Source organism: Callithrix jacchus, chromosome 14 (assembly GCF_049354715.1).
Source record: "Callithrix jacchus isolate 240 chromosome 14, calJac240_pri, whole genome shotgun sequence".
Taxonomy (NCBI): domain Eukaryota; kingdom Metazoa; phylum Chordata; class Mammalia; order Primates; family Cebidae; genus Callithrix; species Callithrix jacchus.
Window position 1 is genome coordinate 11,264,163 of NC_133515.1, and position 27,949 is coordinate 11,292,111.

The 27,949-nt window shown below is 42.1% G+C and overlaps 1 long non-coding RNA gene across 1 annotated transcript; it reads left to right on the plus strand.

Moving 5' to 3' along the window:
* LOC144579229 (uncharacterized) lies at positions 1-14,652 on the plus strand. The gene is made up of 3 exons (XR_013526341.1): positions 1-133; positions 10,757-10,868; positions 14,515-14,652. It is a non-coding gene; the product is annotated as an uncharacterized LOC144579229 (long non-coding RNA).
* The last annotated feature ends 13,297 nt before the right edge of the window (positions 14,653-27,949 follow it).

Here is a 27,949-nt window from a genome sequence, read left to right on the forward strand (position 1 = left end):
CGCAAGTTCTCTATGATGAATTTTCAGGAAGAAAACGTCTGCAGCCATTCCTGGGGGGTCCCTGCAAGTCTGTGATGCCAATTCCAGCATTTTCCAGCGGATGCATCATGTAGTCTGTGATAGATAAGACTAGGTATTTGCAGTCCAAAATACCTACAAGATAAGCCACATATATAATTTAGAATGTTTGAGTAGCCACATTAAAAAAGCTAAAAAAAAAACACAGAGGAAATTAATGTTAATAATGTATTTTATTCATCCAGATTTATGCAAAAACAGTTCAACATGTAAGGAATATAAAAAAATTTGAGATCACTTACAAGGTTTTTGTGTTCTTTTTCTTTTTTTCTTTTCTTTCTTTCTTTTTTTTTTTTTTTTAAGACAGTCTTTGTCTCTGTTGTCTAGGCTAGAGTATCTCAGCTCACTGCAACCCCCATCTCCCCACTTCTGGGTTCAAGCTATTCTCGTGCCTCAGCCTCCTGAGTGGCAGTAGCTGGGACCACAGGCATGCACCACTATACCCCACTAATTTTTGTATTTTTAGTAGAGATGGGGTTTCACCATGTTGGCCAGGCTGGTCTTGAATTCCTGGCCTCAAGTGATCCACCCGCCTCAGCCTCTAAAGGTGTTGGGATTATAGGCATGAGCCACTGCACCCAGCCCTGCAAGTTTTTATACTAAGTCTTTGGAATTCCATGTGTCACACCTACAGCACATCTCCATTTGGACTAGCAACATTTCAGGTGCTTAACAGCCACATGTGTCTTTTTTTTTTTTTTTTTTGAGACGGAGTTTCGCTCTTGTTACCCAGGCTGGAGTGCAATGGCGCGATCCTCAGCTCACCACAACCTCCGCCTCCTGGGTTCAGGCAATTCTCCTGCCTCAGCCTCCCGAGTAGCTGGGATTACAGGCACATGCCACCGTGCCCAGCTAATTTTTTGTATTTTTAGTAGAGACGGGGTTTCACCATGGTGACCAGGATGGTCTCGATCTCTCGACCTCGTGATCCACCCATCTCGGCCTCCCAAAGTGCTGGGATTACAGGCTTGAGCCACCGCACCCAGCCACAGCCACATGTGTCTTATTGAACAAATGCAGGGCCAGGTAAATGCAAGTGGATTTTCTGAGACATTGCTATTGTATTTAGCAAGAACATATTATTTGTTAATGAATTCAAAATATGACTGGGCTTTCATGTTACACTCAGTCTTCAAAGATCTTTTCTAACATTTGGTGAAGAATCAAGCATCTTTCTCAAGTACCAAAGATCTTAATTCCCAGGACTTTAACGTACCTAGTATTTTCTGTTTAAAATGTGACTCTCTCACAAATACTGCAAAATGGATCAAAGAAAAATTAGCCTTACTACCATTTGAAAATTTAACTTCAGTATATGGAAAAAAAATTTACCAGATGATGAAAAATTATGAAGTTACATGTTTACCGAAACATTTGTATTAACCCTTTCTTATCCTTGTGGAAAAAGCAAGCTATGAAATCCTACGAACCCCATAAATACACAGATTTATAAATGGTTTTGGAAGCCCATAAACAGGGGCTAAGGTATTATCTGCAGGTGCAGGCTGCAGTTTATAAGTTCTTTAGTACATTCCTATTACCAGGTCATGAAGTGATTGTAGCTTGTCTTTGCAGAGCCTATAACATAAAGACAGCCCACCACAGTGAGAAATTCTTCCATTTCCTCAAGTTTGTGGACTGCACTGCTCTCCTGGAAACACGTAGCATATCCCTTTATACTTATTTAACGAGCCACTCTCCTGAGGTTGTTTAAAAGAAAAGCCAATATTCTTCAACTGTACTTCATTTATCTTACATAATCAGTTGTAGCCGCAAAGCTCTCCAAACAAAAATTTAAAAAAGAAGAAGACATGTGACACACTCATCTGCCAATATTCAAGATGCAGCTATCTCCTTCTGTAGTTTTCATTTACTCTTTGGAAGTATGTGTTTATGAACAGGTAAATAAATATAGCTCTCTAGTGTAGATAACTGTGTTATATTTGTTGTTCTAAGAATTTGATTCATCTAGGTTATCTAATATATTACCATATAATTACTCATAAGATTCACTTATAATCCTTTTTATTTTTGTAATGTCAGTAGTGATGTGCCTCTTTTTTTTCTTTTTTTGAGATGGAGTCTCGTCCTGTCACCCATGCTAGAGTGCAGTGGCGCGATCTCAGCTCACTGCACCTTCTGCCTCCCAGATTCAAGCGATTCTCCTGCCTCTGCCTCCTGAGTAGCTGGGTTACAGGCATGCACCCCTATGCCCAGCCAATTTTTGTAGTTTTAGTAGAGACAGGGTTTCATCATGTTGGTCAGGCTGGTTTCAAACTCCCGACTTTGTGATCCACCTTCCTCGGCCTCCCAAAGTGCTGGGATTACAGGCATAAGCCACTGCGCCGGGCCTTTTTTTTGAAACAGAGTTTCATTCTTGTTGCCTAGGCTGGAATGCAGTGGCACAATCTTGGCTCACTGCAACCTCCGCCTCCTGAGTTCAAGTGATTTTCCTGACTCAGTCTCCCAAGTAGCTGTGATTACAGACATGCACCACCATGCTCAGCTAATTTTGTATTTTTTGTAGAGACGGGGTTTCACCATGTTGGTCAGGCTGGTCTTGAACTTCTGACCTCAGGTAATTCACCCATGTTGGCATTCCAAACTACTGGGTTTACAAGCATGAGCCACTGCACCTGGCCAACGTCCCTCTTTCATTCCTGATTTAATAAAGTGAGGACTGTCTTCTTGGACAGTCTACTAAAGTTCTGTCAATTTTGTTCATCTTTTCAAAGAGTCAACTTTTGCTTAATTTATTTCCTTTATTGTTTTTTCCTATTCTCTAGTTTATTTCTGGTCTAGGTTTTGTTGTGGTCTTCCTTCTGCTTGTTCTGGGTTTGGTTTGCTTTTCTTTTTCCAGTTTTTTAAGGTGAAAGATTAAGTTATTGATTTGAGATATTCTTTTTGATAAAGGTGTTACCACTATAAATTTCTCTTTAAGTACTGCTTTAGCTGTATCCCATAAGTTTTGGTATTTTTTCATTTTAATTTATCTCAAAGTATTGTCTAATTTTCCTTGTTTTTTTATCCTTTGATGTGTTGGTTATTTAGGAATGAGTTTTTTAAATGTTCATATATTTGTGAATTTCCCAAACTACTTTCTGTTGTGGATTTCTTTTTTTTTAAGATTTTTTTTTTTAATTATGGCAAAATTTACATAACGTAAAATTTACTATAGTAACCATTTCTAGGTATACAGCTCAATGGCATTGAGTACATTCATTTTTTTATGCAACAAGCACCACTATGCATCTCCAGAACTTTTTCATTTTCCCAAACTGAAATTGTAACTTTTAAGCAATTTCTGTTGTGGATTTCTAATTTAATTTTGGTGTTGTTGTTGTTTTGTTTTTGAGATGGAGTTTTGCTCTGTTTCCTAGGCTGGAGTCCAGTGGCATGATCTTGGCTCACTGCAATCTCCGCCTCCCAGGTTCAAGTGATTCTCATGCCTCAGCCTCCTGAGTAGCTGGGACTACAGGTACACACCAACACACCCGGCTAATTTTTGTGTGTGTGTGTTTTTTAGTAGAGATAGGGTTTCACCATGTTGGCCAGGCTGGTCTCAAACTCCTGACCTCAAGTGATCCAGCTGCCTCGGCCTCCCAAAGTGCTGGAATTTCAAATGTGAGCCACTACTTCTGGCACTAATTTAATTTCATTGTGGTTGGAGAACATACTTTATGTAATTTTTTTTTTTTTTTTTTTTTAAGAGATGCTCCAGATTGGTCAGGCTGGTCTCAAACTCCCGACCTCAGGTGATCTGCCTGCCTCGGCCTCCCAAAGTGCTGGGATTACAGGCATGAGCCACCACGCCCAGCCAGTAATTTTAATACTTTTAAATGTGTTTGAATTTAAAAATTCAATTGTTTTATGAGCTAACATACAGTCTATTCTGGGAACATTATTTGTGCACTTGAGAAGAATGTGTACTCTGCTGTTGTTGGGTGGAGTCTTCTGTAGATATCTGTTAGATCTACTTGGTTTACGGTGTTATTCAAGTCTTCTCTTAAGTTGTTTTTTTTTTTTCATTATTTAAAGTGGGGTATTGAAGTCTTCAGTTATTACTGTTATTTTTTTCGAGACAGAGTCTAGCTCTGTCGCCCAGGCTGGAGTGCAGTGGCACGATCTTGGCTCACTCTAACCTCTGCCTCCTGGTTTCAAGTGATTCTCCTGCCTCAGTTTCTCGAGCAGCTGGGATTATAGGCACATGACATTGTGCCCAGCTAATTTTTATATTTTTAGTAAAGATGGGGTTTCACCATATTGGCCAGGCTGGTCTTGAACTCCTGATCTCAAGTGATCTGCCCACCTCAGTCTCCCAAAGTGCTGGGATTACAGGCATGAGCCACGGTGCCTGGCAAAGTCTTCAGTTATTGTTGACTTGTTCTCAACAACAGAGTCCCAACATACATGGAGCAAAACCCAACAGAACTGAAGGAAGAAACATCGACCTTTTAAATTTACATTTAATGTAATTACTGATAAAGTAGGATTCACATCTGCCAATTTGCTGTTTGTTTTATAAAAATGTCATGTTTTTCTGGCTTTTGTGTTAGGTAGATATTTTCTAGTCCATAACTTTAACTCACTTGTCACTTTTCTTGCTATCTACATATATGACTTATATTCTTACTTATTGCCCTAAGGATTGCAAGTAACAACTTATATCAATCTAGTTCTCAATAATACCAGCTAAATTTCAAAAGAATACAAAATTTGCTTCTTTATAGTTTTGCTTCTTTCACCCTCCTTTTTTGCTATAATTGTCATACAAGTTATATCTTTGTACATTACGAGCCCATCAACACCATTTTATATGTATTGTTTTATGTGGTTGTTTAAAAATCTATCAGGAGAATAATACGGTTACAAACAAAAAATACAGTTAACTGTCTTTTATACACACCTCTGTAGTTAACTTTACCAGTGTTCTTTATTTCTTGCATGGATTAGAGTTACTATCTAATGTTTTTTCATTTCAATCTGAAGCATCTTCTTTAGTATTTCTAAATACAAGGGCAGATTTGCTAGCAACAAATTCTCCTACTTTTTTGTTCATCTGGGAGAGTCTTAATTTCTCCTACATTTTGAAGTACAGTTTTGCTGGCATAGAATTCTGGTTAGTGGTCTTTTTTTTTCCCAGCATTTTGAACATGTCATTTCCCACTGCCTTTTGGCCCCCATGGTTTTTGATAAGAAATTTGCCGTTAATCTTATTGAGGATCAAAGAGAAGTGATAAGTCACTGCTCTTTATTGGTTTCAAGATTCGGTTGCTGCTTTCAAGATCCTCTCTGTTTCCCAACAGTTTAATTATAATATGTCTATATGTAAATCTCTATGAGTTTATCCTCATAAAGAGCAATGGAATTTTGTTTAGCTCCTTGGATCTGTAGAATAATGTTTTTCATCCAGTTGGGAAGTTTTTGGCCACTATTTCTATAATTAGTTTTTCTTCCCCTTTCTCATCTCAACATAGTCTTACCATATGATCCAGCAATTGTGCCCTCTGGTATTTACCCAAAGATGTTGAGAACTTAGGTCCACACAAAAATCTGCATATAGATGTTTATAGCAAACAGCTTTATTAATAATTGTCAAAACTTGGAAGTAACCAAAATGTCCTTCAGTAGGCAAATGGATAAGTAAACTGTGGTACATCCAGATGATGGAATATTATGAGATGGAGCTCTTTAGTCATGAAGAGACATAGAGGCTATGTAAGTGCATGTTGCTAAATAAAAGAAACCAATGTGAGGCCGGGCACAGTGGCTCACGCCTGTAATCCCAGCACTTTGGGAGGCCGAGGCGGGTGGATCATGAGGTCAAGAGATCGAGACCAGCCTGGTCAACATGGTGAAACCCTGTCTCTACTAAAAATACAAAAAATTAGCTGGGCATGGTGGCGTGTGCCTATAATCCCAGCTACTCGGGAGGCTGAGGCAGGAGAAATGCCTGAACCCAGGAGGCGGAGGTTGCGGTGAGCCGAGATTGCGCCATTGCACTCCAGCCTGGGTAACAAGAGCAAAACTCCGTCTCAAAAAAAAAAGAAACCAATGTGAAAAGACTACTGTATTATTTTAACTATATGACATTCTTGAAAAGGGAAGACCATGGAGACAATAAAAAGGCCAATAGTTACTAGGGGTTAGGGAGAAGGAAGAGTAGGTGGAACACAGAGGACTTTTAGGGCAGTGAAAATATTCTGTATGATACTATAGTGGTAGATATGTGTCATTATACGTTTGTTCAGACCTTTAGAATATACAACACCAAGAGTGAATCTTAATATAAACTATGGACTTTGGGTGATAATGATGTGTCAATGTAGGCTCATCATTTGTAACACATGTTCCACTCTGGTGGGGAATGTCGATAGTCAGGGAGGCCTGTGTCAGGGCAGAGAGGGTATGGGAACTCTCTATACCTTCTGCTCTATTTTGTTGTGAACCTAAAATAAATCTTCTAAAAACATCTATTGAGAGGTACTGTTCCTAAGGGAATACTACTTAACATGTGAACTGTGGTCTGGTGCCAGTCAATGAAATGTTTGGTACTAATCTGCCATGAGATAAGGAGCTTGTTCCAGAATGTACATCAATTCACTGTTGACTTCATCCAAATAGCCTTGATATAAAGTAAAGAAAAAAAAAAAACTTCAGCTGAATTGAACAGTGTGCTTAATGATGTAGAACATACTTTGAGCGTCTGAAACACTGAATGAGGAGATGCAAAGAGAAATTGGACACAAGCTTATTTACAAATGAGTAGCAGAGATAAGACCTTCATTTTAGTGTGTCCTGTTATTAGGTAAATTGTACTAAGTACCACAAGATACTCCAAACAATGAGAGCTTCCAAATGGAAAAATGGGGCCCTGCTTCTTGGAAGCAGTGAATTTGAAGTCAACTTTGAATGATAGTTAAGATTTTGATGGGGTAGCCAGGATGAAAAGGAAAGGCATTTGAGCTAAGACACAAAATAAGCCAAGGTTTGGATGTGGGAAAATGGGGGTTGTGTTTGAGACTAGTAAGTAGTCAATTTTGAATGAAAAATAGGGTACACAGGTTAAATCAAGTAAGGCAAGGTCAGAAAGCATTTGAGGACACATTACAAAGGACTAGGATTCTATACCATGGAGTTTTTCTTCCATTTGGTAGATAATAGGGAGCTATTGACTTTTTTTTTAATACCAGGAAATGACATGGTTCTACTCTGATTTAAAAGATATACCTGGCCGGGCACAGTGGCTCACCCCTATATTCCCAGCACTTTGAGAGGCCAAGGTAGGTGGATCACCTGAAGTCAGGAGTTCGAGACCAGCCTGGCCAAAGTGATGAAACTCCATCTCTACTAAAAATACAAAAATTTGCCAGGTGTGGGTGGCAGGCACCCGTAATGCCAGCTACTCAGGGGGCTGAGGCAGGAGAACTGCTTGAACCTGGGAGGTGGAGGTTGCAGTGAGCCAAGATTATGCCACTACACTCCAGCCTGGGCAATAGAGCGAGACTCTGTCTCAAAAATAAAGAAATAAAATAAAAATAAAAGATAAACCTCATAACATTGAGAAGGCAGCAAAAGAGTAAAAGATTAGTGAAGGACACGACTAACCAGGATGCTATTTAAATAATAATGAGGCACTGAATTGGTGTCCTGAAAGAAATCTGAAAGGAATGACAGCATGTAAGGAGAGATGATCAAGGCAACACTTACAGGTCCTGAAAACTGCTCAAATATGCACAAAGGAAAAGAAAGATGCCTGAAAATAATGATGGTACAAAAACTGAGCTAGGTAAGGCAGCGGGAAGAACCGGTTTGGTGGGAAGATGATGAATTTGGCTTGAGGTGCTTGGCAAGACATCCAAGTCTGCTGCAGAGACAATGTAGGTCAGCAACTTCAAAGAAAGGTAAACCCTCACAATCCTAATTTGAGAAGCAAAAGCACAGAGATGATTATGGAGCCATGAGGACTTAAACTAGCAGTGGTGGAGACTACAGACAAAAGAGACTCTTAGCCAGGAGAGAACTGTGGCAATCGGGTGGGGAAAGAAGGAGTGGTGGCTGGGAAGGGAAATGAAATGAAAAGGAGCCACTGACAATGGCAGATAAATGTTCAATGAAGAAGACCCTAAAGAGTACAGCTTTAGGCTGAGCACGGTGGCTCATGCCTCTAATCCCAGCACTTTGGGAGACTGAGGTGGGTGGATCACCTGAGGTTGGGAGTTCGGGACCAGCCTGGCCAATATGAAGAAACTCCATCTCTACTAAAAATACAAAATTATCTGGGCATGGTGGCTCATACCTGTAATCCCAGCTACTTGGAAGGTGAGGCAGGAGAATCGCTTGAACCCAGGAGGTGGAGGTGGCGGTGAGCCAAGATCGAGCCATTGCACTCCAGGCTGGGCAACAAGAGCAAAACTTTGTCTTAAAAAAAAAAAAAAAAAAAACAGTACAGCTTTATGGAATCCAAGGCAGGACAGGCTAAGAAGGCAATGGGAACAATGTCGTGTGCTGCAGCGTCTTGGTATTGGCCTAAGTATTGGGGGTCATAAGTGTAGACCACTTTAGGTTGTTTGAGAAGAAGCAAGAACAATAATTCCAGGAAGCAGAAGAATTGAGGGAAGTGTATTTTTTGTTGGGGAGTGGAAGACAGGAATGTTTGTAGACTGAAAAGAAGAAACCAGGGTAAGGGAAGATTGAGACTGGAGATTAGAGGAAGTGGTTGAGGGGACAAGTTTGCAAAATAAGCTAAAAGGATGGGGTTGACGTACAGAGGTGACTCTGGGAGGAAGGAAGTATATTTCCTTTTTCGACACAAGGTAAAAGGATGAAAAGGTCAGTGTGGACACAGACATTTTTGATGTACAGAGAGAAGCTGAGGGTGTTCTGGGCAAGCGACTCTCTCTTCTCAGGAGAATGGGAAGTGAGGTCACCAGAAACTAAGATGGGGCAAGTGTTAGGATTAGAGAACAGGGAAGGAGCAAAACAGCTGCCAGGAATGAGACAAGGAGTCCTCCAGAAATGGGTAAACAGGTTTCTGAAGACCACTGAGCTCCCCTGAGTCTAAATTCCAGAATGTGCAGTATAAACAACTGGTGCCGGCCGGGCGCGGTGGCTCACGCCTGTAATCCCAGCACTTTGGGAGGCCGAGGTGGATGGATCATGAGATCAAGAGATCGAGACCATCCTGGTCAACATGGTGAAACCCCGTCTCTACTAAAAATACAAAAAATTAGCTGGGCATGGTGGCGCGTGCCTGTAATCCCAACTACTCAGGAGGCTGAGGCAGGAGAATTGCCTGAACCCAGGAGGCGGTAGTTGTGGTGAGCTGAGATTGCACCATTGCACTCCAGCCTGGGTAACAAGAGCGAAACTCCGTCTCGAAAACAAACAAACAAACAAACAATTGGTGCCATTACCCTCGTGAAATAGAGAAAGCGGATGGTGGGACCTCCCTGAGATACAACTAGTCAGCCATCTGGATATTTCACATTATTCTGTAAATAAAAAGTAGGCTCATGCCTTATTCATCACTGTATTCCCAATACCCAAGACAATTACCCACACTCATGCTTTATACATATTTATTGAACAAATGAATGAAGTGTGCAGCAAGATTAAAGTGCTTGTTAACTGCAGAAGGAGATACTAGAAGGAGAGAAGCAGTGTTATTATTAACGCTGAGTCAGTAACCTGTCAGCACCAGCCAGAAAGAAGGCCCCAGAACCTTGCATTCCTCTCCCCTTGCCTACAGATGCTCACCCTGCCTGGTCTATGCCACAGAAGCGATCCATAAAAGCTCTCCACCCTCTTTCGTAAATCGCCATGCTTATCTTGCAATCTTGAGCTCTAATTTGGCTGCCTGAAAACCTAACAGGTATGACACCAAGGCCACAATTGTGGTTCCCTACAAAGATTTTATCTGCTTTTAACATTAATAAATTGTCATGATGGTGTATAAACTAGTCGTGTGAATTCAGTTCATGGGAGGCATAGCAACTCATGGGTGAGTTAAAACAGGTTCTAAAGCTGCACAGCTGGGCATTAGCATCAGGATCAGAGGCAATTTTCTGTAATTATGCTTCTTCCAGAAACTACCTTTCTACATTGCTAAGGCTGAAGTAAAGAAATATAGAACCTAGAGCTCCTATTCATAAATATTTTATATTTTAGCAAAAGATAGGTGCCTTTCTCAAAACAAAAACAGACAAAAACCAAACAAAGCAAAGATGCCATGAGGAAGGTGTAAGATGAAATTAAAAATTATTTAGATGTTATATGAATATTTGAGTCTACAGACCTAAATTCTCAGAATTTCATATTACTGGACAGAATATACTCTTAAGGTTAAGTGAGTTTGAACTTGCTGTGCTCATAGAAGGCATATTACAGACCTCAAACTACAGGGGCATAAATGACCAGGGCTCTGGCTGCTCTAAGCTAAGGACCGGCCACTTTAGCCAGGTATTTTAAGGCAGTTCCTGGAAGATGGGGACTTCTGATGGCCTGCTTTGGCTTGAAGGCTCTCCTTTGGCCTTGTGAAATCTTCTTTAGTTCACATAAGCATCTAGGACACATCCAGCCAGTCTTTCTGCCCTCTCTCCTTCACTCAAATCAGACTTGCATGGGGTCTAATGTTGCTCTCAACCTTTCCCAGCTTCCTCTCTGTTATCTCTCACAGGCATAATAAAGTCCTTGCCCTTTTCATTCCATCTTGGAGTCTGCTTCTTGGAGGACTTGGACTGACATACAACATTTGCATCAGAACCCAGAAGCTGAGAGGCTGATGACAGGTGAGAGTTTCCATAGCATTGCTATAGCCAACAGCATAGGCTTATGCATTTGGAAATCAGCAAAACATCATTCACAAACAAGCAAGTACGTCTGCAGACCCAATTCTCCTTCCCTCTGACTCAGAAATAGATACTCCCCTAGAGCAGTTGGCCTGGAAGCAGAGATGGATCAAGCTGAGAAGGGCTAGGCTTCCGCACCAGCTTTGGAGCCCTGCTATCTAAACCTACTCTGAGATCAGTGGGAGAACGTAACCCTTGTTTAGCACGTTTGCAAGTCTCCCTGTCTCCACCCAGCAGGATCAGGCCAGTGAGCTCAGTGTAGTGGGTGTCTGCTAGGCATTCCTGGCCAGGCCTATTTCCTTTTCTTCTGGTACAAGCACGACTATTTTGCTTTGTGGAAATAGTCTTCCACACAGGACTAGTCTTGATGAACAGCACTAAGTGCTTCCTTTTTTTTTTGGTCAAAGGTTAGGTGAGTAACTCAATGTAGTGGAAAGCAGGGCCCTCTCTCTGAACCTGAGCTGGAGCAGCACAAAACTGGAAATTATTGACGAATAATGCAGGGGACAGAACCCTAGAGCGTCACTCCCTGGGCTCCTGTATAAACCGAGTTGCTCTGTTTCTGCCCTTCAGAAGCCTGGAACTTCAGCTTTCTTTCTTTTTCTTTTTTTTTTTTTTTTTTTTTTGAGATGGAGTCTTAGTTGGTGGCCCAGGCTGGAGTGTAGTGGTGAGATCTTGGCTCACTATAATCTCTGCTCCCCCGGGTTCAAGTGATTCCCCTGCCTCAGTCTCCCAAGTAGCTGAGAGACTGCTGGGAGACATTCCTGTCCATGTCTCTAACATGAAGGCACACGCCACCATGCCCAACTAGTTTTTGTAGTAGGGATGAGATTTCACCATGTTGGTCAGGCTGGTCTCAAACTCCTGACCTCAGGTGATACACCCGCCTCGGCCTTTCAAAGTGCTGAGATTACAGGCGTGAGCCACTACACCTGTCCCCCTTGTACATTTTAAAATGCACTTGCTCCCCTGTTTTCTTGTTTAACTTTTACTACCTGGTTTATTTTTAAAATCAGTATCTTTTAAAAAATGTTTTAAAGATGGAGTCTCACTCTGTCATCCAGGCTGGAGTGCAGTGGCGTGATCTCGGCTCACTGCATTCTCTGCCTCCCGGGTTCAAGTGATTCTTCTGTCTCAGCCTCCCAAATAGCTGGCACTATAGGTGTGTCCCATAATGTCTGACTAATTTTTAAATTTTTAGTAGAGATGGGGTTTCACCATATTGGCCAGGCTGGTCTTGAACTTTCTGACCTTGTGATCTGCCTGTCTCAACCTCCTAATTACAGGTGTGAGCCACCATGCCCACCAAAATCAGTACCTTTTTTTTGAGACGGAGTTTCACTGTTGTTACCAAGACTGGAGTGCAATGGCATGATCTCGGCTCACTGCAACCTCCGCCTTCTGGGTTTAAGCAGTTCTCCTGCCTCAGCCTCCTGAGTAGCTGGGACTACAGGCGCGCACCACCATATCCAGCTAATTTTTGTATTTTTAGTAGAGACGGGGTTTCACCTTGTTGACCAGGATGGTCTCAATCTCTTGACCTCGTGATCCACCTGCCTTGGCCTCCCAAAGTGCTGGGATTACAGGCGTGAGCCACTGCGCCTGGCCTCATTTCATTTTTACTGATTTGATTTCTAGCAGCTAAGGTTCTGACTGCCTAAGACTTTACAACAAGGTTTCTCACTGAGGCAGGAAGCAGAAATCACTCAGAACTGGGTTGGTGACATTTTAGGGATGTAGCATGACCCTGGGAGAAACATTGTTTCCAGTTACCTTTGCAGCTGCCTTTGTCTGTGTCTGTTAGGTTAGCCTGATTCTTGGCAGGGAAGATTTTTCCTTTTTCAATTTGACTTGATTTTAACTTTCTCAACAAAGTGCCTGGAAGGAGAATTATTTGGGTCTTTATAAAAATATCACCAGCTGCTTTGCAGAATATAATACACCATCGATAAATACAATAAAAAATTTTTCTGTTAAAAACCAAAAAAAAAAAAAACCCAAAACATTTGTACCTTTTTTTTTTGTACCCAAGTACTTTTACAGGTCAACTACATGATTCTTTCAAAAGTATCTTGGCCAGCCACGATGGCTCACGCCTGTAATATCAGCATAAGGCAGGAGGAGGATCACTGGAGGCCGGGAGCTTGAGCAGCCTGGCCAACATAGTAAAACCCCCGTCTCTAATAAAAATAGAAAAATTAGCCGGGCGTGGTGGTGGGCGCCTGTAATCCTAGCTACTCCAGAGGCTGAGGCATGAGAATTCCTTGAACCCGGGAGGCGGAGGTTTCAGTGAGCCAAGATCGCGCCACTGCACTACAGCCTAGGTGACACAGCCAGACTCAGTTAAAAAAAAAAAAATTATTAAAAGTAGCTTTCATATTAAGACAGATCCAGAGCCTGGTTTCAGAAATAATTAAAATATAATAAGATGACATACGAAATATGAAATGTCATGATAGAACAAATGCTTTCATTCCACGAGAAACTAAGAGATCAATGTGCTGAAAATGTCTGTTAGGAGGCATGTCGTCAGCGTCCAAACAGGAAAACAGACACACTGTTTCAAACAGAGGTTTAATTTAGGGGATTCGCTATAGAGAGGTTAGTAGGGCTGGCAAAGCAAAACACCTAAGAAAGGAAGGGGAGGAGCCGGGGCGGGGTCCAAGCTCCCCAGCCTGGCGAGAGGCCATCATGAGTCCACACTGAAGTTACGGTTCTTGTATCATTGAATTAAAATCAAAATGTCAATCACAATTGAATACCAAAAAATACATAAATACTCCAGGGTAAGACTATTGGGTGGTGGTTCAGAGCATGAATTTAGGCTCACAATGGACCATAGCCTTGTGATTCTGAGTTGGCAATTGGCGAGAGTAGGAGGACCTGTCTCACAGGGTCGCCAGTAGGACCAGGGAAGACGCGGCTTGTGAAGGATGCAGATGGAGCCTGGTCTTGGCCACTGTCCGGAGCAGGAGAGGGTGGGGTGCTGAGAACGGAAGGAAGAGAAGGAAAACTCCAGGAGGGGAACATAGGTCTGACTGCGCTCTGGAAACCTCCAAAGCGCTCTGGAAACTGAGAGGAGAAAGGAGGTTGGAGTCAGTCCTGGGTTTAATAACTGTTCAGCCTCCTCCCTGGCCGTGGGAGCCCAGAGCGCTGATCTGTGAGCTTGCTGAACCTCAGGTTTCCCATGTGAAAAACTGAAGCATTTCTTTCTTGCAAGGCGGATGTGAACACTAGATGCGGTTCCTGTCTGCACCTAGCTCGTGACAGGATGCTAGGCTCCGGGAAAGGCGAGGCTTCCAAGATGGAGCCACCAGGGGGCGCAATGGTCCTTTGCCTTGGCTGCAGTGAAAATTGCCAGGCTTGCAAACCAACGAGTTGGGTCAGAACCTCCGGGAGGCTCAGCAGCTAATCTGGAAGTGGTTAGGCGGGTGGGAGACCTCAGTGAGGCCGGGTAAGAAGGCGAGGGAGGAGAGTCACGGGGGAGGAGGAAAAAAAAAGGCGTGTCCGCAAGGCTACCCACGGAGACCTGGGCAGGGGCTCTGGACCAAAGCCCTCAGAAAACGAACTCGTCCCTTCTTTCTAGACATTTGCTGAGCACCTACTTGAAGCCAGAAACGGCCGTGTGCAAAGTCAGCTCCTCTTCCGGCTCCTAGTCTTGCTAAGAAGGCTGACACGTGGACAGATGTCATCTATACGATGTGCAAATGAGAAGTCCTATAACGCCACCATGTCTGTAACCTTTATAGCATGCCAGGTATAGCAATAATAATTATCCAATTTTACACAAAGCAAAACTGAGATTTGAAGGATTCACTCATTCCCGAAATTCACAAAGCTAAGAAACAGTGGATTCAAGCTAGTTAGTCTATTATAAAGCTGTGTTCGTGCTTTACAGATCACTCCTCTGGGAAAGCAACACAAAACAACCCAGCTCCTTGAAAACTCAGGCCGGTAGCTCTCAGCAATAGCTGACAAGCAGGATGGCAGTACCCTCCCACACCCCCATGGCTCCCAGTCAGTCTCTTTCCTCTTCCCTGCTGGCCTTGCCCCCTCCTCCTCACCTTCACTGTGACCTGCATCTGGCTCACCCCAGGCACCATGTTCCCAGTCAGTCACCTCCACCGTCCGTGGCCACAGCCTCAGCCTGGCCTTGTCATTGCTGTCATCTCTCTGGAACTAGGCATTCATATGTCTTTCTGTGGACAATGCTGAGCCTTCCAGATTGTGGGCTTAGGTCCCCTGCTGCAGCTGTCACATCCACCTGCTGCCTGCAGTACCTTCCTTCCTGCCCTAGCCACTCTTAGAAAATACCCTAAATGACCGGGTGCAGTAGCTCACGCCTGTAATCCCAGCACTCTGGGAGGCTGAAGTGGGTGGATCGCCTGAGGTCAGGAGTTCGAGACCGGCCTGACCAATGTGGTGAAACCCTGTCTTTACTAAAATTACAAAATTAGCCAGGTGTGGTGGCATGCACCTGTAATCCCAGCTACTCGGCAGGCTGAGGTAGGAGAATCACTTAGAACCTGGGAGGCAGAGGTTGCAGTGAGCCAAGAGCATGCCATTGCACTCCAGCCTGCGTGACAGAGCGAGACTTTATCTCAGAAAAAGAAAAAAAAACACCCTAATTCCCCTTTGTTTCCCCTTCTTCCATCACACCTGTCTCTACCTGGGATGAGCCTGCATCACACCTGTCTCTACCTGCTCCTGCCCGCATCCAGGCAGAGTAACCCAGCCCCAGAAAACCATCCAGCAGGGCAGGTAGGAGGAGGAAGGGGCTGTCACCACTGGAGAAATTCTCCAAGGAGTTGAGGGAGTGAGTGCTCATTGGAGAGAGCCCAGGTCTCTGGGAGCACACAGGAGAGGGCGGAAGGCAGCTGCAGGGACAGCCTTGCGACAGGCAGAGCCTAGTCAGGGATGGCAGCCCTTGGATTTAAGGCTGAAGCAATCCTTGTGAATGTTATTCAGCTGCAGAGATGAGTGCTGAATTTATCCAGGCTGGAGTTTGCCATGTGGTTCTGATGAAAACAGTGAGAATACTGGCTGAAGTGACGGGGCACTGAATCTACAGAACAATGACCTGGGGTCCAAACGTGCTTGTTTACTTACTGTTTAGAAACCATATGTGTCTTGAGTGCAGGGCCTGGCTATGTTCTCCACTGCAATTCCATCCTGCTGTCGGCCACTTTCCTGATCAAGTGCTCTGGCGGCAGGGGAGAAAGGCTGGAAAGGCAGATGGAGATGTCTGAGTGTGTGATCAGAAGTCAGTCGCCCTGGAGATGGCCTGCTCCAGGGGGTGGCCCAGGATGTGGGAGACTAAGGTGGCATTGAGGGGGTTGCTAACCTCTCTCAGTATGCTAGGATTTTCCTGACTTTATGGCCAAAAGTCCCACGTTCCAGGAACCTCCCCATTCCTAGATGAATCAAGCCATTTGGTCACCCTAAGCGGAGGACAAGAATATCCTGGAGAAGCCAGGGTGTTGGCAGGTGGTCTGTGGAAGCTACCCAGGATTGACCTCATGGGCACATATCATTTCTTGCCACACTTTATATGTGTGACCCCTTGTGCATGTTTTTTCATCAGTGGGATGGGGCTTTTTCCTAGCCCTGAACTCTAGGAATAACAACGACATTTAAAATGGCAAACATTTCAAGAGTAGGAATACCAAAGTGTGGCTACACTGGCATTTTCAAGTCTGCAAATTAGGTGCATTTTACTCAGAGCCTTAAGAAACCAACGAAAGTAACTCAGCTAATTATTTCTTTACTTTTTTCTTTTCTTTCCTTTTTTTTTTTTTTTTGAGATTGAGGTTCACTCTTGTTGCCCAGGCTGGAGTGCAATGGAACAGTCTCGGCTCACTGCAATCTCCGCCTCCCAAGTTCAAGTGATTCTCCTGCCTCAGCCTCATGAGTAGCTGGAATTAGAGGCACCCACCATCACCCTTGGCTAATTTTTGTATTTTTAGTAGAGACAGGGTTTCACCATGTTGGTCAGGCTGGTATGAAATTCCAGACCTCAGGTGATCCACCCACCTCAGCCTCTCAAAGTGCTGGGATTACAGGTGTGAGTCGCTGTGCCTGGCCTAATTCTTTCTTTTCTATTGGAAAATTAACTGTTGATTCTCTGTAGTTGTGTCTTTTTTTTTTTTTTTTTTAGAAATCTAGCAATGGTAATTTGTAGTATGACATAAAAAGACTATATATTCATATCATAATGTCATTTAATCAAACACACAAATCATATCAGGAATGAAATAGTCTTTGATTAAATAGATCTAGTTTTGAAAACAGATTTTGCATTCTACATGCATTACATGGCACAATCACATCATTACAACTCAAATTTTATAATTGACTCTGTTATAGCAATCAAATAAGCATCAATAAATTATTCCAGAGAGGCTTTATTTTCAGAACAGTATTTGAGAGTTTAATTATTTAAATAAATACAGATGTTTTGGAAAAATTTTAGAAATCTTTTTTTTTTTTTTTAATTTTTTTTTTTTTTTTTAATTTTTTATTGGATTATAGGTTTTGGGGTACATGAGCAGAGCATGCAAGACAGTTGCGTAGGTACACACATGGCAGTGTGCTTTCTTTTCTTCTCCCCTTCACCCACATTTGGCTTTTCTTCCCAGGCTATCCCTCCCCACCTCCCCCTCCCACTGGCCCTCCCCTTTTCCCCCCAATAGACCCCAGTGTTCAGTACTCCCCTTTCTGTGTCCATGTGTTCTCATTTTTCATCACCCACCTATGAGTGAGAATATGCGGTGTTTCATTTTCTGTTCTTGTGTCAGTTTGCTGAGGATGATGTTCTCCAGATTCATCCATGTCCCTACAAACGACACAAACTCATCATTTCTGATTGCTGCATAATATTCCATGGTGTATATGTGCCACATTTTTCCAATCCAGTCTATTATCAATGGGCATTTGGGTTGATTCCAGGTCTTTGCTATTGTAAACAGTGCTGCAATGAACATTCGTGTACATGTGTCCTTATAGTAGAACGATTTATAGTCTTTTGGATATATACCCAGTAATGGGATTGCTGGGTCAAATGGAATTTCTATTTCTAAGGCCTTGAGGAATCGCCACACTGTCTTCCACAATGGTTGAACTAATTTACACTCCCACCAACAGTGTAAAAGTGTTCCTTTTTCTCCACATCCTCTCCAGCATCTGTTGTCTCCAGATTTTTTAATGATCGCCATTCTAACTGGCGTGAGATGGTATCTCAATGTGGTTTTGATTTGCATCTCTCTGATGATCAGTGACGATGAGCATTTTTTCATATGTCTTCTTTCGTAAAGTATCTGTTCATATCCTTTGCCCACTTTTGAATGGGCTTGTTTGTTTTTTTCCTGTAAATCTGTTTGAGTTCTTTGTAAATTCTGGATATCAGCCCTTCGTCAGATGGGTAAACTGCAAAAATTTTTTCCCATTCTGTTGGTTGCCGATCCACTCTAGTGACTGTTTCTTTTGCCGTGCAGAAGCTGTGGAGTTTGATTAGGTCCCATTTGTCTATTTTGGCTTTTGTTGCCAATGCTTTTGGTGTTTTGTTCATGAAGTCCTTGCCTACTCCTATGTCCTGGATAGTTTTGCCTAGATTTTCTTCTAGGGTTTTTATGGTGCCAGGTCTTATGTTTAAGTCTTTAATCCATCTGGAGTTAATTTTAGTGTAAGGTGTCAGGAAGGGGTCCAGTTTCTGCTTTCTGCACATGGCTAGCCAGTTTTCCCAACACCATTTGTTAAACATGGAATCCTTTCCCCATTGCTTGTTTTTGTCAGGTTTATCAAAGATTGTATAGTTGTATGTATGTTGTGTTGCCTCCGGTGCCTCTGTTCTGTTCCATTGGTCTATATCTCTGTTTTGGTACCAGTACCATGCTGTTTTGATTACTGTAGCCTTGTAGTATAGTTTGAAATCCAGTAGTGTGATGCCCCCCGCTGTGTTCTTTTTGCTTAGAATTGACTTGGCTATGCGGGCTCTCTTTTGGTTCCATATGAAGTTCATGGTGGTTTTTTCCAGTTCTGTGAAGAAAGTCAATGGTAGCTTGATGGGGATAGCGTTGATTCTGTAAATTACTTTGGGCAGTATAGCCATTTTCACGATATTAATTCTTCCTAACCATGAACATGGAATGTTTCTCCATCTGTTTGTGTCCTCTCTGATTTCGTTGAGCAGTGGTTTGTAGTTCTCCTTGAAGAGGTCTCTTACGTTCCTTGTGAGTTGTATTCCAAGGTATTTTATTCTTTTTGTAGCAATTGCGAATGGCAGTTCGCTCTTGATTTGGCTTTCTTTAAGTCTGTTATTGGTGTAGACGAATGCTTGTGATTTTTGCACATTGATTTTATATCCTGAGACTTTGCTGAAGTTGCTTATCAGTTTCAGGAGTTTTTGGGCTGAGGCAATGGGGTCTTCTAGGTATACTATCATGTCGTCTGCAAATAGAGACAATTTGGCTTCCACCTTTCCTATTTGAATACCCTTTATTTCTTTTTCTTGCCTGATTGCTCTGGCTAGAACTTCCAGTACTATATTGAATAGGAGTGGTGAAAGAGGGCATCCTTGTCTAGTGCCAGATTTCAAAGGGAATGCTTCCAGTTTTTGCCCATTCAGTATGATATTGGCTGTTGGTTTGTCATAAATAGCTTTTATTACTTTGAGATACGTTCCATCGATACCGAGTTTATTGAGGGTTTTTAGCATAAAGGGCTGTTGAATTTTGTCAAATGCCTTCTCTGCATCAATTGAGATAATCATGTGGTTTTTGTTTTTGGTTCTGTTTATGTGGTGAATTACGTTGATAGACTTGCGTATGTTGAACCAGCCTTGCATCCCTGGGATGAATCCTACTTGATCATGATGAATAAGTTTTTTGATTTGCTGTTGCAATCGGCTTGCCAATATTTTATTGAAGATTTTTGCATCTATGTTCATCATGGATATTGGCCTGAAGTTTTCTTTTCTTGTTGGGTCTCTGTCAGGTTTTGGTATCAGAATGATGTTGGTCTCATAAAATGATTTGGGAAGGATTCCCTCTTTTTGGATTGTTTGAAATAGTTTTAGAAGAAATGGTGCCAGCTCTTCCTTGTGTGTCTGGTAGAATTCGGCTGTGAACCCGTCTGGACCTGGGCTTTTTTTGTGTGGTAGGCTCTTAATTGCTGCCTCAACTTCAGACCTTGTTATTGGTCTATTCATAGTTTCAGCTTCCTCCTGGTTTAGGCTTGGGAGGACACAGGAATCCAGGAATTTGTCCATTTCTTCCAGGTTTACTAGTTTATGCGCATAGAGTTGTTTGTAATATTCTCTGATGATGGTTTGAATTTCTGTGGAATCTGTGGTGATTTCCCCTTTATCATTTTTTATTGCATCTATTTGGTTGTTCTCTCTTTTATTTTTAATCAATCTGGCTAGTGGTCTGTCTATTTTGTTGATCTTTTCAAAAAACCAGCTCTTGGATTTATTGATTTTTTGAAGGGTTTTTCGTGTCTCAATCTCCTTCAGCTCAGCTCTGATCTTAGTTATTTCTTGTCTTCTGCTGGGTTTTGAGTTTTTTTGGTCTTGGTCCTCTAGCTCTTTCAATTTTGACGATAGGGTGTCAATTTTGGATCTCTCCATTCTCCTCATATGGGCACTTATTGCTATATACTTTCCTCTAGAGACTGCTTTAAATGTGTCCCAGAGGTTCTGGCACGTTGTGTCTTCGTTCTCATTGGTTTCGAAGAAGTTCTTTATTTCTGCCTTCATTTCGTTGTTTACCCAGTCAACATTCAAGAGCCAGTTGTTCAGTTTCCATGAAGCTGTGCGGTTCTGGGTCGGTTTCTGAATTCTGAGTTCTAACTTGATTGCACTATGGTCTGAGAGGCTGTTTGTTATGATTTCAGTTGTTTTGCATTTGTTGAGCAGTGCTTTACTTCCAATTATGTGGTCAATTTTAGAGTAGGTGTGATGTGGTGCTGAGAAGAATGTGTATTCTGTGGATTTGGGGTGGAGAGTTCTGTAAATGTCTATCAGGTTTGCTTGCTCCAGGTCTGAGTTCAAGCCCTGGATATCCTTGTTGATTTTTTGTCTGGTAGATCTGTCTAGTATTGACAGTGGAGTGTTAAAGTCTCCCACTATTATTGTGTGAGAGTCTAAGTCCTTTTGTAAGTCCTTAAGAACTTGCCTTATGTATCTGGGTGCTCCTGCATTGGGTCCATATATGTTTAGGATCGTTAGCTCTTCTTGTTGTATCGATCCTTTTACCATTATGTAATGGCCTTCTTTGTCTCTTTTGATCTTTGTTGCTTTAAAGTCTATTTTATCGGAGATGAGAATTGCAACTCCTGCTTTTTTTTGCTTTCCATTAGCTTGGTAAATCTTCCTCCATCCCTTTATTTTGAGCCTTTGTGTATCCTTGCATGTGAGATGGGTTTCCTGGATACAGCACACTGATGGGTTTTGGCTTTTTATCCAATTTGCCAGTCTGTGTCTTTTGATTGGTGCATTTAGTCCATTTACATTTAGGGTTAATATTGTTATGTGTGAATTTGATACTGCCATTTTGATGCTAAGTGGCTGTTTTGCCTGTTAGTTGTTGTAGATTCTTCATTATGTTGAAGCTCTTTAGCATTCAGTGTGATTTTGGAATGGCTGGTACTGGTTGATCCTTTCTATGTGTAGTGCCTCTTTTAGGAGCTCTTGTAAAGCAGGCCTGGTGGTGACAAAATCTCTGAGTACTTGCTTGTTCGCAAAGGATTTTATTTTTCCTTCACTTCTGAAGCTCAGTTTGGCTGGATATGAAATTCTGGGTTGAAAGTTCTTTTCTTTAAGAATGTTGAATATTGGCCCCCACTCTCTTCTGGCTTGTAGTGTTTCTGCCGAGAGATCTGCTGTGAGTCTGATGGGCTTCCCTTTGTGGGTGACCTGACCTTTCTCTCTGGCTGCCCTTAGTATTCTCTCCTTTATTTCAACCCTATTGAATCTGACGATTATGTGCCTTGGGGTTGCTCTTCTTGCGGAATATCTTTGTGGTGTTCTCTGAATTTCCTGCAATTGAGTGTTGGCCTGTCTTGCTAGGTGGGGGAAATTTTCCTGGATGATGTCCTGAGGAGTATTTTCCAGCTTGGATTCATTCTCTTCGTCCCCTTATGGTACACCTATCAGACGTAGGTTAGGTCTTTTTACATAGTCCCACATTTCTTGGAGACTTTGTTCATTCCTTTTTGCGCTTTTTTCTCTAATCTTGGTTTCTCGTTTTATTTCATTGAGTTGGTCTTCGACTTCAGATATTCTTTCTTCTGCTTGGTCAGTTCGGCTATTGAAACTTGTGCATGCTTCGCGAAGTTCTCGTATTGTGTTTCTCAGCTCCTTTAATTCATTCATATTCCTCTCTAAGTTATCCATTCTTGTTATCATTTCCTCAAATCTTTTTTCAAATCTTTTCTCAAGGTTCTTAGTTTCTTTGCATTGATTTAATACATGATCTTTTAGCTCACCAAAGTTTCTCATTATCCATCTTATGAAGTCTAATTCCGTCATTTCGTCACAGTCATTCTCCGTCCAGCTTTGTTCCCTTGCTGGTGAGGAGTTTTGGTCCTTTCTAGGAGGCGAGGTGTTCTGGTTTCGGGGGGTGTTTTCCTCCTTTTTGCGCTGGTTTCTTCCCATCTTTGCGGATTTGTCCGCTGGTCGTCTGCGTAGTTGCTGACTTTTCGATTGGGTCTCTGAGTGGACACCCTGAATGTTGATGATGAAGTATTTCTGTTGCTTGGTTTTCCTTCTACCAGTCTAGCCCCTTCGCTGTACGAGTGCTGAGGTCCGCTCCAGACCCTGCTTGTCTGGGGTGCACCTCTAGCAGCTGTGGCACAGCGAGGGATGGTACCAGTTTCTTTTTCTGCTATCTTTGTCCCAGGATGGTGCCTGCCTAATGTCAGTCTTTTGGATATAGAGGGGTCAGGGAGCTGCTTGAGGAGACAGTTTGTACTTTATAAGGGTTTAATTGCTGAGCTGTGAGCTGTGTTGTTCATTCAGGGCTGTTAGGCTGCTATGTTTGATTCTGCTGCAACAGAGCTCATTAAAAAAACCCTTTTTTTTTCTCAAATGCTGTGTTGAGGGGTTTGGGCTTTATTTTTGGATGTCCGTTGAGGTCCTGCCCAGCTAGGATGCAGACTAGCCACTGTTTGCCTGCCGAGGCTCCGCCCTGCTGTTGTGAGGCTCGCCCCGGCTCCGCTGTTCTGCTGTTCTCTGCCACGCCCTGCGGCGGAGTCTCTCTGTTGTAGCGGGTTGCCTCGGCGACGGCAGGCTGCGTCAGCAGTGGGCGTGTATCTCAGTAGGGACGGGTTGCCTCGGCAACGGCTGGCTGCGTCAGCAGTGGGCGTGTATCTCAGTAGGGACGGGTTGCCTCGGCAACGGCTGGCTGCGTCAGCAGTGGGCGTGTATCTCAGTAGGGACGGGTTGCCTCGGCAACGGCTGGCTGCGTCAGCAATGGGCGTGTATCTCAGTTGGGGCGGGTTACCTCGGTAATGGTGGCCGCCCCTCCCCCTCAGAGCGTCTCGGGCCGTCTGCACGGAGCTTGTTTGAAATCGCGGTTTTGGTAGTCCCACTGGGCCAATCCTAACGCTCTGTTCCTACAATCCCCTGGGCTGGCCCACTGTTCAAGTCTAGCTCAGTCTCAAGTCCAGCCCTCTCACGTCTCCAGTTGCCGGTTCAACGGGGCAACCGGACAAGTGCGCCCTGTGGGGAGCGCTGGGTAGGGCCGGCCGCCGCCACCCCGGCTGCCGGCTTCGCCAGGCGTAATATCTGCCTGGCGTCCCGCGTCTCCTCTTCACTTGGGAATTTCCCCGTTCCGTGAGCAACAAAGATCAGTCTGGAAATGCAGCTCAGACTCACCTCTCCGCAGACACAACGAGAACTCCAATCCTGGGTTGTTCTCACAGCGCCATCTTGAGTCCTCTCTCAGAAATCTTTTTTTTTTTAAGGGACAAGGTCTCACTCTATCACTCAAATGTGGTGGCATGATCATAGCTCACTGCAGCCTCAAACTCCTGGCCTCAAAGCAATCCTCCCACCATAGCATCTTGAGTAGCTAGGACTACAGGTGTGCTGGGACTTTTTTTAAAAAAAGAAAAACAACATTCTTTGTAGATATGGGGTCTCATTATGCTGCCCAGGCTGGTCTTGAACTCCTGACCTCAAGTCATCCTCCTGCCTTGGTCTCCCAAAATGTTGGGATTACAGGCACGAACCACCTCACCCAGCATAAATACTTTTTCAACCAAAAAGCGACTATCATAAACAGCCAATATATACAAGGCATATTGAAACAAGTAACATCAGAATTATACTCTATGTCAAAATCATGGATATGTACAGTCACTGTAAATTAAAACATGGTGGTCTGGATAGGCTTTAATTAGCTTATTCATTAAAACAGAATTCTTTTCCACAATATTTAGAGGAAGATTACTGGAAATATAGTTCTTCTCTATAAAATCAGTGGAGAATTATTATACATCAACTTGGATGCCTATATATCTATAGCTTACTCAACATATTTATATAAGAAATTTGAAGATGTCCTCTCCTCCTAAGTGACCCACTTAAAATCTATACAGCAGATTTGCTGAATTCTTATTGATTTGTCTTTAACATTAAATAGAACATATTTAGAAAAATTTTAAAGAATTTTACATCTCTTCAGCAAATGCATATATTAACAGTTAACAAATGAAATACTATGTCTTTATACTAGATTTTAGACTATAGCTCAGTTCCTCATTTTATTAGGGACTAATAAGAGAGTATAAATGCTTCATTAAGCTAATCCTTAAATCTTGTTTATGCTAAGCTTTTTACTCAGAGATAATTGTAGATTCTGAGATAGTTGTAGATAATCGTAGATTCACAAGCAGTCGTTAAGAAATAATACAGAGATCCTATGCTCTTTTCACCTAGTTTTCCCCAATGGCACATCTTGCTAAACTATACTACAATATTCCAAGCAGGATTTTCACATTGATTTGGTCAAGATACTGAACATGTCCATCACCACCAGGATCTCTTGTGTTATCTTTTTACAGTTACACCCAACTCTCTTGTTCTCCCCACTCCTCCGCGGCAACCCCTTATCTATTCTCCATTCCTATAATTTTACATTTCAAAATATTATGTAAATGGAACCATACAGTGTGTAAACTTCTATGATTGGCTTCGCTCTCTCAGAATAATTCTCTGGAATTCGTCCCAGTAGTTGTCTGTGTCAGTAATTAGTTCTTTTTCATTGCTGAGTAGTATTCCAGGCATGGAGGCACCACCCACTGCTTCACCAGCCACCTGTTAAAGGCTATCTGATTGCTCCCAGTTTTTGAATGTTATCAGTAAAGCTGATATGAATGTTCTTGCACAAGTTTTTGTGTGAACCGCTTTTCATTTCTCTGGGATAAATTCTGGGAGCAATTGAAGGTCAGTATGGCAGTTGTGTGTTTAGTTTTGTAAGAAACTGCCAAATGGTTTTCCAGAATGGCTGTTCCATTTTACATTCTCACCACCAGTATATGCCTGACCCAGTTTATCTGCATCCTTGTCACCATTTGGTGTTATCATCATTTTTTTTATTTTAGCCATTTTGGTAGGTGTGTAGTGACAGCTCATGGTAGTATTAGTTTGCAGTTCCCTAGTGACTAGTGCTGTTGAATATCTTTTCATATGCTTATTTGCCATTAGTATATTCTCTGCAGTGAAACGTCTGTTCATGTGCTCCATTTTCTAATTAAAATTTTTTTAACTGTTCAGTTTTGCCAGTTCTTTACATATTCTAGGTACTAATCTTTTGTTGGATTGTCCTGACCCGCGGGGCGAGCAACGGAGACCCTAGGGAGGGAGTGGGGATTAAAAGAGAGAGACAGGAGACGCGGAGAATGGAGACAAGTCAAGGATCTGATCAAGTCTCGTTTATTAGCTACAAGGCGGTGGCTTATAAACAAGTAAGGGCGGGAAGTTCTGAGGGCTGAGGTCAGAGAGTAACCATGGAGACGAGGCTGCAGGCTAGCCTCCTAACTAGGAGGAATGTGAAACTTAAACAATAAGGGAAGCCCACAAGATGGAGGTTTAGGTAAGAGGAACAAAAGCTTAAGCAACATAGTTACAAGATGGCTACTGCTTCCCACATTGGATTGTGTGATTTGGAAATATTTTCTCTCATTTGATAGCCTGTCTTCTCGGCCTTTTAACATGGTCTTTTGCAGAGCAAATGTTTTAAATTCTGATGAAGTTTAATTTATCAAATTTTCTTTTATGAATTGTGCTTTTGGTATTGTCTAAAAACTCTTTGCTTAGCCCTTGTTCCCAGAGATTTTCTATATTCTATGGTTTTATAGTTTTACATTTTATGTGTACAGATGTGATCTCTTTTGAGTTAATTTTTGTATGAGGTATGAAGTTTAGTCCAAGGTTCATTTTGCCTATGGATGTCCACCTGCTCCAGTTTATTGAAAAGACTATCCTCTGTTGAATTAGTTTTGTACTTTTGTAAAAAAAAAAAAAAAAAAAATCAGTTGAGCCTGTTTGTGTGGGCCTTCTAGATTCCCTATTCTGTTCCATCAATGTGTGCTTCTAGGCCACCAAATACCACTATCTTGAGTACTGTAGCTACATAATAACTCTTTGTATTAAATAGAATGATTTCTCCAACCTTATTCTGCTTTTACAAGATTGTTTTAGCTATTTGAATGCCTGTGCCTTTTCAAATAACTTTCAAAATAAGCTTGTATAGGTCTACAAAATCCTCGCTGGGATTTTGATAGGAATGGCATTAAACCTAGAGATAAAGATGGGGAGAACCGATCTCTTTATTGTTTTGTATCCTCCAATCCAAGAACATAGTATCTCTCTTTCTTTGTTTAGATATTTATTTCTTTTCTTAGCATTAAAAAATTTTCACTACACAGGTCCTGGGTAAGTTTTGCTTATACATAAATATTTCACTTTGGAGTGACTGCAAATGGTACTGTGTTTTCAGTTCCCCTCCCACACCCCGGGACATGCTCATCGTTAGCATAGAAAAATGCAATTGAGTTTTGTGTGCTGGTCTTGTGTCCTGAGACCTTGCTGCATTCACTTACTAGTTCTAGAGTTTCTTTTTTAAAAAATAGTTTATTTGGAATTTTCTATATAGGCAATCCTGTCATCTCTAAATAGGGATACATTTTTTTTTTTCTTTCTGATCTGTATGTATTTAATCTCTTTTTCTTACCTTATTGCCATGTCCGGAACTTCCAGTACAGCCACTAACATTTTAATCAATGTAAATTTCTAGAGGTTTGCTGAAACACGCTTGCCTGAATGGAATCCATCAAACTCAAAACTATGAATTTTCAACACAGTTCTTATCCAACCTTTTCAGGTTTCATTTCCTGTAATTTGGATAAATAGCTGATAACATTTGTCAGTGGTTATAAATGGCATCCAGTCTGCAAAGCCCTTTGAAGCAGCAGTGACCTTTAATGAGCTAAATGGAACCTGAGTATAAAACAAACCTAGCATGGGGACCTTATCTGTAAGACAGGATCAGGAGGTAGCGAAGCTCCAAGTATTAAGGTTTGAGGTTGACTTATGCAATACATTTGAGCATGTCATTTGTTCTTCCGGCTTTCTCCCTTTTATCTAAGTTGGGAGTAGCAATAATTTTAAACTCTGAAAATATGAAGTTCCCTCGGAGGTACCTTATTCTTATATATTAGACATCACCATTGTTAGGAACTCTTTTGAGGATTGGCTTACGACAAAGAAATCTCCGCATATTACTATGTTTTTAGCAATAGACACTTAAAATATATGTTGACAACTCAAACTCTCATTGTGTATTATTTTGTTAAGCAAAAGTATATAAACGTTAACACTTTTATTTACATGAAAAATGTATATTTCATAAATGAATATATATATATATAGTGATGTGTTTTTATGTTACACAACCTTCCTAACCTACCAAATAAAGTTTATAGCCATCACAGAAAGACAGGATACTTGAGACAGCTCA